The sequence below is a fragment of the Lacerta agilis genome, chromosome 10, assembly GCF_009819535.1.
Source record: "Lacerta agilis isolate rLacAgi1 chromosome 10, rLacAgi1.pri, whole genome shotgun sequence".
Taxonomy (NCBI): domain Eukaryota; kingdom Metazoa; phylum Chordata; class Lepidosauria; order Squamata; family Lacertidae; genus Lacerta; species Lacerta agilis.
In genome coordinates, this window is record NC_046321.1 from 39957730 (window position 1) to 39970109 (window position 12380).

Sequence of the window (12380 nt, forward strand, 5' to 3'; positions counted from 1 at the left end):
AGACCTCATATAGACGTTTTCCTCCTTCCCTCACCCACCCACCCCAAATACAACCCTTCCTCTTTCAAACATACATACCTCTGTCCATCATGCATGCATGCTCGCACACACGCACACACACACACACACACACACACACACACACACTACATGAGCAGCACCCATTGAAAAGCAACTTCACCTCGCAGCCAGACCAGGGTAGCCTGAATATGCAGTACACCCCACTACTCCTCCATCCCAATTTCTTTTTTAAAGTAAGCCCCAGCACAGGAAAAAGGAGACACTGCCTCTGGCTAGCAAGCAGGGGTGGGGGCCTGAGCTAGTGTTGCGTGCGCGGGGGGGGGGGGAGCACCGGGTACATACAAGCTTTAGACTCTATACATAAAATATATCCAGATTCAATAAACAGGAGTATTCATGTAAAGAGTACAATTTAAAGATATACAAAATCTAAACTGCAACGACTTAATTCTAAACTCTCACTTGATTTTAAGACCTGCCAATTATTATTTATTTATTCTAGCAGCAACGTGTCAATTTCTATAGTATTTAATTGGAACATAGGATTTACAGGTCAACACAGCACATTTTACTACATATTAATACCATTCCCTACCACACAATTAAGGAGGGAACTTTGCAAGACTTCCTCCTGGGGGAGAGACTCCTTGAGTATTGAAGTTGAGGTGAGATTTTCTACCTGTATGTGCAGGTCATACTTGGCCACACAATTTATGCAAGAATGGCATAAGTTCTACCTTGTTATACTTTAATATATATAACCTTCCCCTATCTTGACAAGCCTTCATTCTGGTTTGTGTACTCCATGAGATCAGGAATGTGTCATAGCTTTGCATACCCTTTCGCCCACTCCTCCTGTTCCCTGATCCCCTGCTCCCCTCACCACAACGAGGTATTAACAAATAAAATTGCATGTTCACAGAATCCCATCTTTAGGCAATTCTGTGGTCTTCTTGCTCTGCCATTAAGTGCTCAACAGAGGGAAGAAAGCAGAGAATATGTGAGAGGACTCCGTGAGCCAAGGCCGGCTCATAAATATTGGAGAAGACATGATTTTCAGTACATATTTAAATGACCTTCATAAAATAAAATGATAGGGATGCTGACAGAGCGTGCAAATAATGGGTTTGTAATGTAATGTTTAACCTGCTTATAAGCCTCATTTTTATTAAGAGTCAGTAAAGCTTATGCTGCAACTCTTATTCTTTTTAATGTCCAACTTTTGCACCCATGAGGCCAGCTTGCATCACTCCAGGCTGGGAAAACCAGAAGCTACTGTGGTGCCTAGTAAAGTTATGCATAACCAAAGGACAGGGTATGCTTCTGTCTCTTGAAAATGTGGTGATCTCTCACAAAGCAAAGGCAAAATGTTCTGGAAATCCATGGCAGCTTGTGTACAATGGTTGTTTGGGAGAGGGGGGACTTTGCCATTGAACAAGAACCCACCAGCCAATTAAACGTTTGGCCTGGCATAGCAATGGTTCCATTATTTTTCTCTCCCTTCCAAGCAACAACCAATCATCCATGATGAAATATTAGATAAATATAAAAACAAGTACCATGACAACTTTAAAAATTCTGTATTTTTCCAACTCTGTTCATTTTAACCACACAACTGCCTTTCTAGATTGGAGGACCACACATTCATCATTGAGATACCTAGTGTCCATCCCTCGATTTGGGATCCCTTTTGAGTACATTACCACTGGAGCAAAGCACCTTTCTGTGAATAGTTTCCCCTAGGCTCTTGGTCTGTTGCAGTTTCCATCTTGTCGTATACTGTTGTCTGTTTGCTATGCCTTATGGGCCATGGAATGATTATGGAGGTCCATCTCTAGGTGCCTGAGCGCCACTTTGGGAGGAAGTGTTCCCACAGACTGGGTCCTTCTTAAGCAGCTTTTCAAAAGCTCTGCACAAGGATTGCCCTCTCTCAAATGGGAAAGTGATGCACCTTCTGGCTCCTTGCTTGGTTCTGAACTCACAGATGATGGGGAGGGTTCTGCAGCTTTCAGGGCTTCAATGGCGCAAACGTAAGCAAGGGTGTGAAAAGCTTTCATAAATCGTATGAAAACATGCCTGCACACATGCAAAGGTCAAACATGCTTAGAACACTAAAAAGAAAAGAAAAAAAAGCTATTTTTAGGAATTCATATGTCTGACAATTCAGTTGTGTACTGAGCTATAATTGAGTTCACACATCTCTAGAAATTATGCCTCTCAAGATACCACAAAAGCATCAGCTTCTCTTTCTCCTGAGGATTGGTCCCTAGCTATTCTTGCTTAATGCCAAGACAGAGCCAAGAAAGATGCCTGTTGATTTTCAAATTCAACATCCCAACAGCTTTTTTTGTGTAGAGATGCTCATATAGTGTGAAATATTATTGTTGTTTATCATTGTTATGATGCTTGCTTATAACTAACCTGCCACGAGAGTCAAATTTATTTGTGATCATGCATAGGAGAACCAGCTGTGTTTTTATAGCAACAAAAATTAGGGAACGGTAGTTGGTGCAAAGTATCTATACAAGAAGAATAATCTTATTAACTTCTGTATGAATAAATCAGAAGTTCATTACATATCACTATGTACATGGAAAATCAGAATAATTTGTGGGTGTTTAGATGATTGGAGGCAGGGATTTTATGCCAATACTCATATTAATACACCATACACTTAGCGACTTAGAGTCTCCCCTAAGTCAGGCATGGGAAACTTCTGTCCCTCTAGATATTGCTAAACTACAAGTTTACATCTTCCCTGACCATGCGCCATGCTGCTTGGGGTGGATGGGAGCTGCAGTTCAGCAATGTATGGAGGGGCCTGAGGTTCTCTATTCCTGTCCTATGTCCAAACATCTTCACATAGAGACAATGTGAGCATTATTGATTAGACAGAAGGGTCCAGAAGGCCGAAAGGTAGATCAAGAGTAATATATGCAAGAGAAAAATAATGTATAGTATTATTATTATTATTATATCTGTATACCACCATTCCTCTGTAGATCCCAGAGCGGTTTGCAACAGAAAAATACAAAAAGAGAACACAAAATACATAATCAAAAAAAGAACAAAAACAAACCAATAACCCGCCCCCCCTCCCACAAACATGTTTAAAATGACTTAGAATGTTCATCAGCCAAAGGTATGGTTGAAGAGGAACATTTTTGCCTGGGACCTAAAGATATGTAATGAAGGGGCCAGACAAGCCCCTTCTTAGGAGAGCAATCCACACACAGGGAGGCACCACAGAAAAGGTCCATTCTCATGTTGGCACCCTGGACCTCTCGTGGAGAAGGCACACAAAGAAGGGTCTCACAAGGTCCAGATCGGTTCATATAGGGAGAGGTGGTCCTTGAGGTTTTGTGGATCTGAGCCATTTAAGGCTTTCAGGGTCAAAGCCAGCACGTTGAATTACTGGCAGCCAGTGCAGCTGGGCCAGGATTGGTGTAATATGTTCAAACTGCCTTGTCCCAATGAGCAACCTTCCCACTGAATTCTGCACCAGCTGAAGCTTCTGAACCATCTTCAGAGGCAGCACTATGTATAATGTTGTTGCAGTAATCTAACCTAGAGGTTATCAGATCATAGATGACAAAAGTTAGGGCATCTCTGTCCATCTCTGGGCCATCAGCTGAAGCTGATGGAAGACACTCAGTGCCACTGAGGCCACCTGAGCCTCAAGCAACAGCAAGGGATCCAGAGGTACCCCCAAGCTAAGTACCCACTGCCTTCAAGAGCATCTGGTTTAGAAAACCACTTGCTAACAGTGTCTCAGTCTTATCTGAAATGAACTTCAGTTTGTTGGATATCATCCAGTCCATTACCGAAGCAATCCAAGTATGTTACAATTGTCCAGTTTTGAAGTAGTGCTAAACAATAGCCTGGGTAAGCGTTAGGATCATGTGGTTCTCTCTGTCCTCTCCTTTTCCAGCATAGATGCAAGGAGGAGATTTATTTTTTAATTTTTTTAAGGAATTGGATGCTTCCAATAACCATTTGCTGCTTCTTGGTTAGTGATTCCTGGTTTGTTTCACTAAACTACCATTTAAACTAGGGCTATGCAAAAACAGATTTTCAAAATTATCCAATCTCTCTTTGTGGGCACATAAATTTGGGGAAACATGTCACAGAATTTTTCCAGTGGGCAACTTGGCTGTCAGTTTGCTTCCCTACAATACTCCAGATCAGTGTCATTCAAGGGGGCTTGGGGAATAAATGGTGGCTGCTGCCACCACACACACACACACACACACACACACACGTGTAAAATATTCTTGGAAGAGTATGCAAAACAGGCCTCCCATTCCAAGGAAATTCCAAGGAATTCCAAGGAAATTTTCAGAACATCTCTAGTTTAAACTATTGGTTGCCCTTAATATTCACGACAAACTGCAGCTAGTTTTGATACAGAAGCAGATGTTTCACACAGTCCTTTCATTGCTAATGTGGAGAATAGCGAAAGATGGAGCATGTGAACATAAGACTCACCCAGGCTCATTCCAGCACTGCTAAATTATGGTTTAGTATTACATCCTTCCCATCTTACCCAACAAACAGTAATAAACAAGCCCAGAACAAAATAAATAGACGATTATTACTTTAATTATCAGGATCCTGGGAGCAAGAGATAGACCCTTAAGCACCTCTATTGTTTTAAGTTACTAGACCAACAAGTTTCTACTCTCTTCTATGGTACAAGGAAGCAACCAAATGGCAGCAATCAGAAATACGAAAAGATTTAGCTGAGTTCCGAATTGCATGGCTTGCATTTTCAGCATTTATGATGCCATGTGAATCCTAGGGTTCCTCTCTGATCATTTGTGCTCCTGGATAAAAACGGAGTATAATCTTTATAATTCAGTTGCTTCAGCATAGTTAACATTAACAGTACCCCATACTTCGTGTTTCTGTTATGAAAGCATACATGTCAGAAAGAAGAACAGGTAAAGTCTGGATTGAATGGATATATAAGGTGCATAAGCTGGCAGGCAGCAGGCAAGTTAATAAATCAAGCCAGTCACCCAGAACCAGTTACTTATGCCCACTAGCCTATTTCAGATCCTGCATCCATTCTGGTTTCTGCAGTTTCATGACCAGGAGCATTCTTCCTGTACAGCTAGCATTCACTTAGAGGAGTCCTCAAAAGCAGAGGGTATTATAAATCTTGCTTAGCATGGAGGAACTCACGAACTTGCCATATGTTTCTCTTTTTTTGCAAATTCCAACAGCCCCAGCAAGCACACTCCCTGCCTCTCTCAAGTACATATTATAAGCTTCCAAGTCCCCGCCCTTTTCCTTTTTTCTTATGATGGGCAAATAAACCCCCATTAATTGAAATGACCCACCTAGTCTCATATCACGTTACTGTGGGGTGCTCATCAAACTGTACAAATATGAAGACAACAAATATGTTGGAGTTCAGTTTTTGCAAAACCAAGTAGGGAGTTTGACGGTGCACACTTACCATACATGGACTGCACATGCAATGTACATTATAACGTAGGGAGTTGAGCTTATGGTCTTTGAAAGAAACTGGTGAATGGCTGCTGTTAACTTCCAAACATTTGCAGAGACAGGGGTTACATTTCATTTCCTACTGCATGGGTTTCTGATACAAGCTATGTGTGCCAAAAATTCGTGTCTTTTTCTCCAGATGGGAAAACTGAGGCATATGCAGCTATTAGCAGCCATGTTTATCTCATGCTGCTGCAATGTTATCTCATTAAAAAATTCAACAGCCACCTGTATTCCATTACCATTTTACTTTAATGTTAGTATAACATAAAACATTTCCTTCTTATCACCCGTTGTACTTAAATATAAAAGGCTTTGCATCATGACACAAGTCATCCATCTGTGAAAGTATCACCCCACCCCACCCCTAGTTGTGCCATGATTAAGAAAATGTGCTATCTGGCAAAAGTCATAGACAGAAACAGGGATTTCTTCCAGGTCACACAACAGATCAGTGGCAGAAACAAACACAGATTACCTGATTTTACCAAGCCCATAATCTCTTGTTTAAATTCTGCTTAAATCGCACCATACATAAAGCTTCAGCTTCAATCTTAGCACAAGTATATGCCACAGGGAAATGAGGGAGAGGGGGGGAGAGAGAGAGGTGGGGGGGAAGAAGAAGAAGAGACACAGAGTTCCAAAATTTTAATTACATAAAACGTCTGAATGCAGCACTTTGAGCAACCCACACTTCTGAGTGAAGGGAGATGAAAAGTACAGCCAGCTGCAGAGGAATCATTTGAAGTACCTATGGCTGTGGATTACCGATGCCTACTTGCCTTCACTGATGTAGCTCGTCTGTGAAGTCTTGGCACTCACAATTCTGCTCAAAGCATGTATTTATGGATAAGATTTCTGTAGGGAGCCTTACGGAGCTAGAGCAGAAAGTAGGCCATGGTGCTGCCTAAATACATCAGACCTTATTAAGTTTGCTGGTTGCCTAATTTCTTATTATTGAAGTGCGAAGGCATATTAATACAGAAATTGGGAATGAAGTGGCAAACTTACACAGGTACCTGGCCAAGAGAAGCATTTACACTCAATAAGGCCATTACATGTGGAGGAAACCACAGGCACACTCCATCACACCACCTTCCCTAAGATGGGAAAATGATAGAATGACTGCATAACACTCCCTTGTATGTATAAAACAATCACAAACCAAACAGAATAAAATTCACAGCCTACCATCCCTTGTCGTTCTGAGGTCAGATTTAGTGCAAATATGACCTATTGGGAAAATCATGTGCTGCCACAAGCATAGCTTTAAAAACAGATTATCTGAGTGGTGTGTGTATATATCTATATCTATATCTATATCTATATCTATATCTATATCTATATCTATATATATATATATATATATATATATATATATATATGCAGTCACTTTATCTAAAAGAAAGGATAACATTCCACCGTGCAACACTGAACAAGAACCCAGATGTGTCTTCCAAGATTACTGTCACCAAAATCTCCTCCATGCAGATGTGCCAGTGCCTATAAAACTATCTGCCCATGCCATGCAGAAGTGAACTCACCCAAATAATCATTGTAAAGCACTTGCTCTAAGTCACCAAGCATTGTTATTATAACGTCTTCATCCAGTTGTGCTGTCCCCTCGCGTAAGCAACCTTCCTCCTCCTGCACCCAATTCTTGCTGGTGAATCTAGGCTTAAAGGGCACTTTTTCATCACCCAATTTGCTCTTTTCTCCTTGGCCACATTCCTCTGCAGAATAGCCTCTGAGCCTTTTGCTTGACTTTCTGCCTCCGACAGGTGGTAGTTCTTCAGTTTCCCACGGTGACTTGTTGCTGGCATGGTAAAGGGAGTGTGCTGATTTTGATAGCGCTTTGGAAAGCAAGCTTCTGCTTCCAAGTTCTGTCTCCCCTTCATGATGAACCTGGCTAGACTTAGAAGCATTGCCAAACCAGTTCTCTCTGCATGAAAATCGCCTCTTTTCCCCTTCACTTAGGAGAGCAAGATTTGTCAAAGACCTCTGTTTCTGAAGGCGAGCACCCCCATTTCTTGCATCCTTGCCTCTGAACACCGAGAGTTCAGCAGGTCGTTGCATGATTTAGGCAAAGATTCGCTTCAAATTATGCTTCACATTTCCTAGATGCAGGGAAGGCAAGCTCTTTTAAGCCGGTATCTGGAACGAACCTTTCAGCAGCGTACAATTTAGACAGCATGCAGCTCTCCTCTCCACTGGTACCGAGAAACATAGCTTACACATCCAGTGTGCATGCTGCAAATGACTAGACAGGCAGAGTCATATTGTCTGAATTTATGTCGGTTTTGATGCTAAGCCAGCTCTTTCCAGCCCTGTTAATCTGCAGTACTTACAGTCATTTTACTTGAATTTCCTTCAAGCAGAAGAGAGTTGATCAAACACTCGGCTCCAGCACAAAAGTAATCCTAAAAGCCAGCGACGCTTTCCTCTCTCCGTCCAATCACCGGTTTCATCAGAGTGATGGACCTGCATCCCTTTCTACAGCTGCTGTATTCTGAAATCCAAAAGTACGGAGCAAGTGCAGACTACTGTGCTTCTCCCAAGCTCTCCCGCTACTAGATCATGGCCGGTTGCTGTGCACAGCTCTTTACTTTAGACGGGCTGATAGAGATGCAAGTGCAGCCTGCACGTCAGAGCTCAATAAGAGCCAAAATTAACCAGCGAAGCAAAGCACTGAAAAGGCTTCCTTGCATTTTAGTATTCAACCTGCATTCCCAGATCTATGACTGTTCTCTGCTACAGCAGTGGATGCTGCTGGCTGCCATGGCAGCAAACAGCCTAGCAAATTAAACAGGAAAGACCCAAATTTGTAATGCCAGGGGTTTTGAGGCACAGCTTAAGCCAAATGGGAGGTCCCAGCATTAGCTGCAGCACACCTTGAAATGGTATCTTTCATTGTATGGTAAGATTTAGAAAACGATTTCTGTCTTGCCACTGCTATCCATTATGCAGGTAATTAGAAGGAGATTTTCAAATGGCATTTGATTCTTGCAGTGCATGGTGAATACGTCTCTTCCCATAGTATAATAAAGAATTTCTGGGAGAAGAGTCTTTGTTTGTTTGTTTGATAGATCAATTACTTATTATGTGAAGCATTTCATTTCCACCTTCAATATAAAATGCTTTGGATTCTTAAACCACTATGGGGTGATTCTAAATGTTCAAGAAAAAATATTTTTCCCAATCTTCTGGGGCGCAACTATTAAATTGAGTAGATCACCAAATATGAAATCTCAGTTGAGGTATTAAGCAAAGTACACAAGCTCTAAACATTATTTTATACACAGTAGCATTAAAAATGCAATGAGAAAGTATAATTAATAGCTAGAAGGTAGTTTTTTTCGCATTAATGAAATCTTGTGCTTAAGTATTATACAAAAAGAATTGCATTTGCAAAAACTATAGGATTAAAAATTTCATCCAGCTCACAACTAGAGGTATCTAAAGACCATAATGTCATTTGTCAGCATTCAGAATAAACCTACAGAATAAATCTTAAACTTCTTCCTGCATATAAAGTAGGAAATTGGGCAGATTATGTTCACTTTTATTAACACTTTGATAGATGGAAATAGCTCTAGTGATGCATTTTCACCAGAAAATTTTGGCTCAGTTATTTATGTATTTTGGCTAGTTAAACTTAGATATGCCCAAGTGCTCTGTTTGCTCTTACCAGTGTTTAAAAAAACGATGAGTTTAGCCCATGGTTTGAAATTGGTTTAAGATCCTAGTTGGTTCCACTCCCAGTAACCACAGTCTCCTACATTCAGAGTGAAACGGTAAAACTACGCTTAGCTAGTCGAGGAAATTTTCTATCATGATACAATGAAAAGGAAGGAGGGAAATGACAATGCAAAGAAGAATATGCACACACCATCTTCATTTAACAAACCAAAAATATACACCTAGCCGACCATTAAGTTAACACAACCAAACCCTAAGCCAAACTCCTACAACACACTAGAGAAACCTGAGCTGCCTTCTTTGCATGGGAGTATTGCAAAATATGGCCTTTCTGCTAGCAGAATGAAAGCTTAAACACTACTCCAGGTACAACTGCTGAATGAAGGTAGCATACCTCTCAATGATTAGCTGTTCCATATCTTGTTGGGGGGGGGACTGGTACATTTAAAGGTGGTGGGAGAAAGTGGTTAGAGTGCTGAACTAGGAGACCTGGGAGACCAAGGTTGAACTAGGAGACCTGGGAGACCAAGGTTGAAATCCCCACTCAGTCATGAAGCTCACTAGGCAACACTGGGCCAGTCATTGCCTCTCAGCCTAACCTACATCACAGGCTGCCATAAGGATACCAATGAGAAGGAGGAACATGTAAGTCACATTGATCTCCTTGGAGGAAAGGTAGGATATAAATGAATTAATAATAGTTGGGCTTTAAAGATTCCACACCCAAATGTAATTGTTCTTACATTTTAGGAATGTGTGCATGCTTCCAGCAATGCACATTATGTTCAGGTCCTTTCTATATTTATTCAGTTCAGGTAATTCAGCCATGACTAATACATATACACCAGCCATACAAACGTATTTTAAATTCAGGAAAAGAACCAACACAACATGTTAATACACAGCTGATGTTTTCTATTGATTTATTTTTAGACATTGCATTGAATGCAGCCTAATGGCATATATTCATATGTACACATTACAGAATACTTTTCCTTTTCCACATGGCGGTTGCCTTTGGACCACTCCAAGCAGATAATTTCAGAATCTGAACTAGGCCATACACTGCAATAGTCTCCTAGACCAACATAAATTTGTATCAAAAAGATGTTGTGTAAGCATGTTCCAAGTACAAATGTTTACAATTTAATTTCAGTAGAAAAAAATCCCCTTCCAAAACAAAAGCTACTTCCACAGAATGAACACTGTTTTGTAAAGCTGTTTCTTAAAAACAAATCTAACATGTAAGAATTTCAGGTTCTTATCCACCTTGCCTCTATGTCAGGTGGACAGATCATGAGGATATTTGAAAGAGTGTTGTGGTTACTGAGATTTTCTTAGTGTTAAACATTTTGGTCTAAAAGCCACAAGTTTGTGTAAAACAGTGAAAGTTCTTCATGTAGGTAATGTAACAAAGGCCATATCCAAAATAGGATATTGATTATTTAATTGAACGTTCTGTCACATAAGACATGACAAGATATGAAAACAGCTTTCAAGGACCACCTACGTTATAATCTAGGTTATTCACTCTCATTTGCAGAGAAGTGTAAGTGTATATAAATATAATTTAAACTACACACCTTCTGTTGCAACACATTGTGCCAACATTCAGTGCTAAAGAATGTTTTTAGTTTTACCATAGAATGCTTAGATTAAAATAATCAACACAATTAAGTAACTACATTATTTTGTGACAATAATTCATAATGTTTCACAGTAACATGACTCTCAGCCTAACGAAACTGCTTAGATGTATGTAACACTCAGAGTGTGCTTTCCACAACCAAGGCCTTCTGTTTCTGCTATGTCTAAATATGCTTTCATCTGCAAACGTCAAAAAATAGGGCTTGAGGTACAGGCAGAGTTATCACTGAAAGGATAAATGCAGACAAACAGGAGGTGGATTTCCCCCCACAGGAGACAAAAGCAACATCTTCAAAAGAAATGACAAACATTATTATCTTTAGCATAGCAGTTTCTTAGGTGTTCCTAGATCAATCACCTTCTCTGACTTAGCAGCAAGGGAATGTTAACTAGAGCCTTTACCAAAACCCATCTTCACCATCCTTAAGCTTCAGAGAGTTTTTTAAAAAACAAAATCAAATAACATCCAGTATACCTTAAAAAAACAATTATGCAACCTCTGAAAAAATTGACACAGTGACAGAAAAATTAAACATTACATTGTAGCTTCAGAAAACAGTATCAACCCTGGGGCCACAAATGTCCACTGTCTTCCAAATGCCTGAAGGAAAACGTAGAAATATAAACAGTTTGCCACCATCAGCATGATGTTAGCGCTGCTGATGGCAGTAGTACATATGTGCTAAAATAAAATAAAAATACTAGGCTAAGGATAATGATGTTCTACGATTACTAAATTATTCTGTAAATCTTGTTCTACTGAGAAAAAGCTGATTGTCAGATGCTCACTGGTGAATCAGTGCAATTTTGCCCATGTTCAAAGCCAATCCCATAAAGAACAGATAATTTTCTTTGTGTGTTTTTTGCATTTTAGTGGGTCTAATTCTTGTTTTGGATTAGCACAGTAACATTGAAGCAGAAGGAGGCAAAAACAGAAATGTGGAGCATGGTATCATTTCAATTTCGAAAACCACTGAGGGACAATTTAAGCATGATTGCCCCCACACAGAGGCTACTGATTAGCACTTACAGCACAGTGCCAACCTTACACCTGGCAAGAGCAAGGTTTAAAAGGCTTTTAGTGTGCTGGCCTACACAAAGGCATCATCTATATGACAGTGCAACCACTTCCAGGGCTATACAACACTGGAGTGCATCAAGAACATGGGGTGAGAGCCTTTCCAATGTTACACCCACCACATGGAGAACTGTCACTGGACAGTGCTTTTTGGCAACCACTCAAGGAAAGAGCTACAATGTTCAAATCCACTATGAGTGACCTCCACAAACAATGACATCTCCTGAGACATTTCCAGTACTGTGTATGATAAGATGTCAAATGGCTAACAATTTGCTAGCTGCTGTCCTTGCACATCAGATCATCTAAGCAGCATAGTAACTGCAGATGCCAAAGGATGACAGCATAAAAGACAAAAAACAAAAAACCAAGTATCAACAGGTATCACTTGATGGACAGTATTCCTAGGCTGATGAAATAT

At 40.4% G+C, this 12380-nt stretch overlaps 1 protein-coding gene across 1 annotated transcript in view; it reads right to left on the bottom strand.

The window, feature by feature from the left end:
* Positions 1-12380, bottom strand: part of NAV3 (neuron navigator 3) — a 236497-nt gene that overhangs the window by 102697 nt on the left and 121420 nt on the right.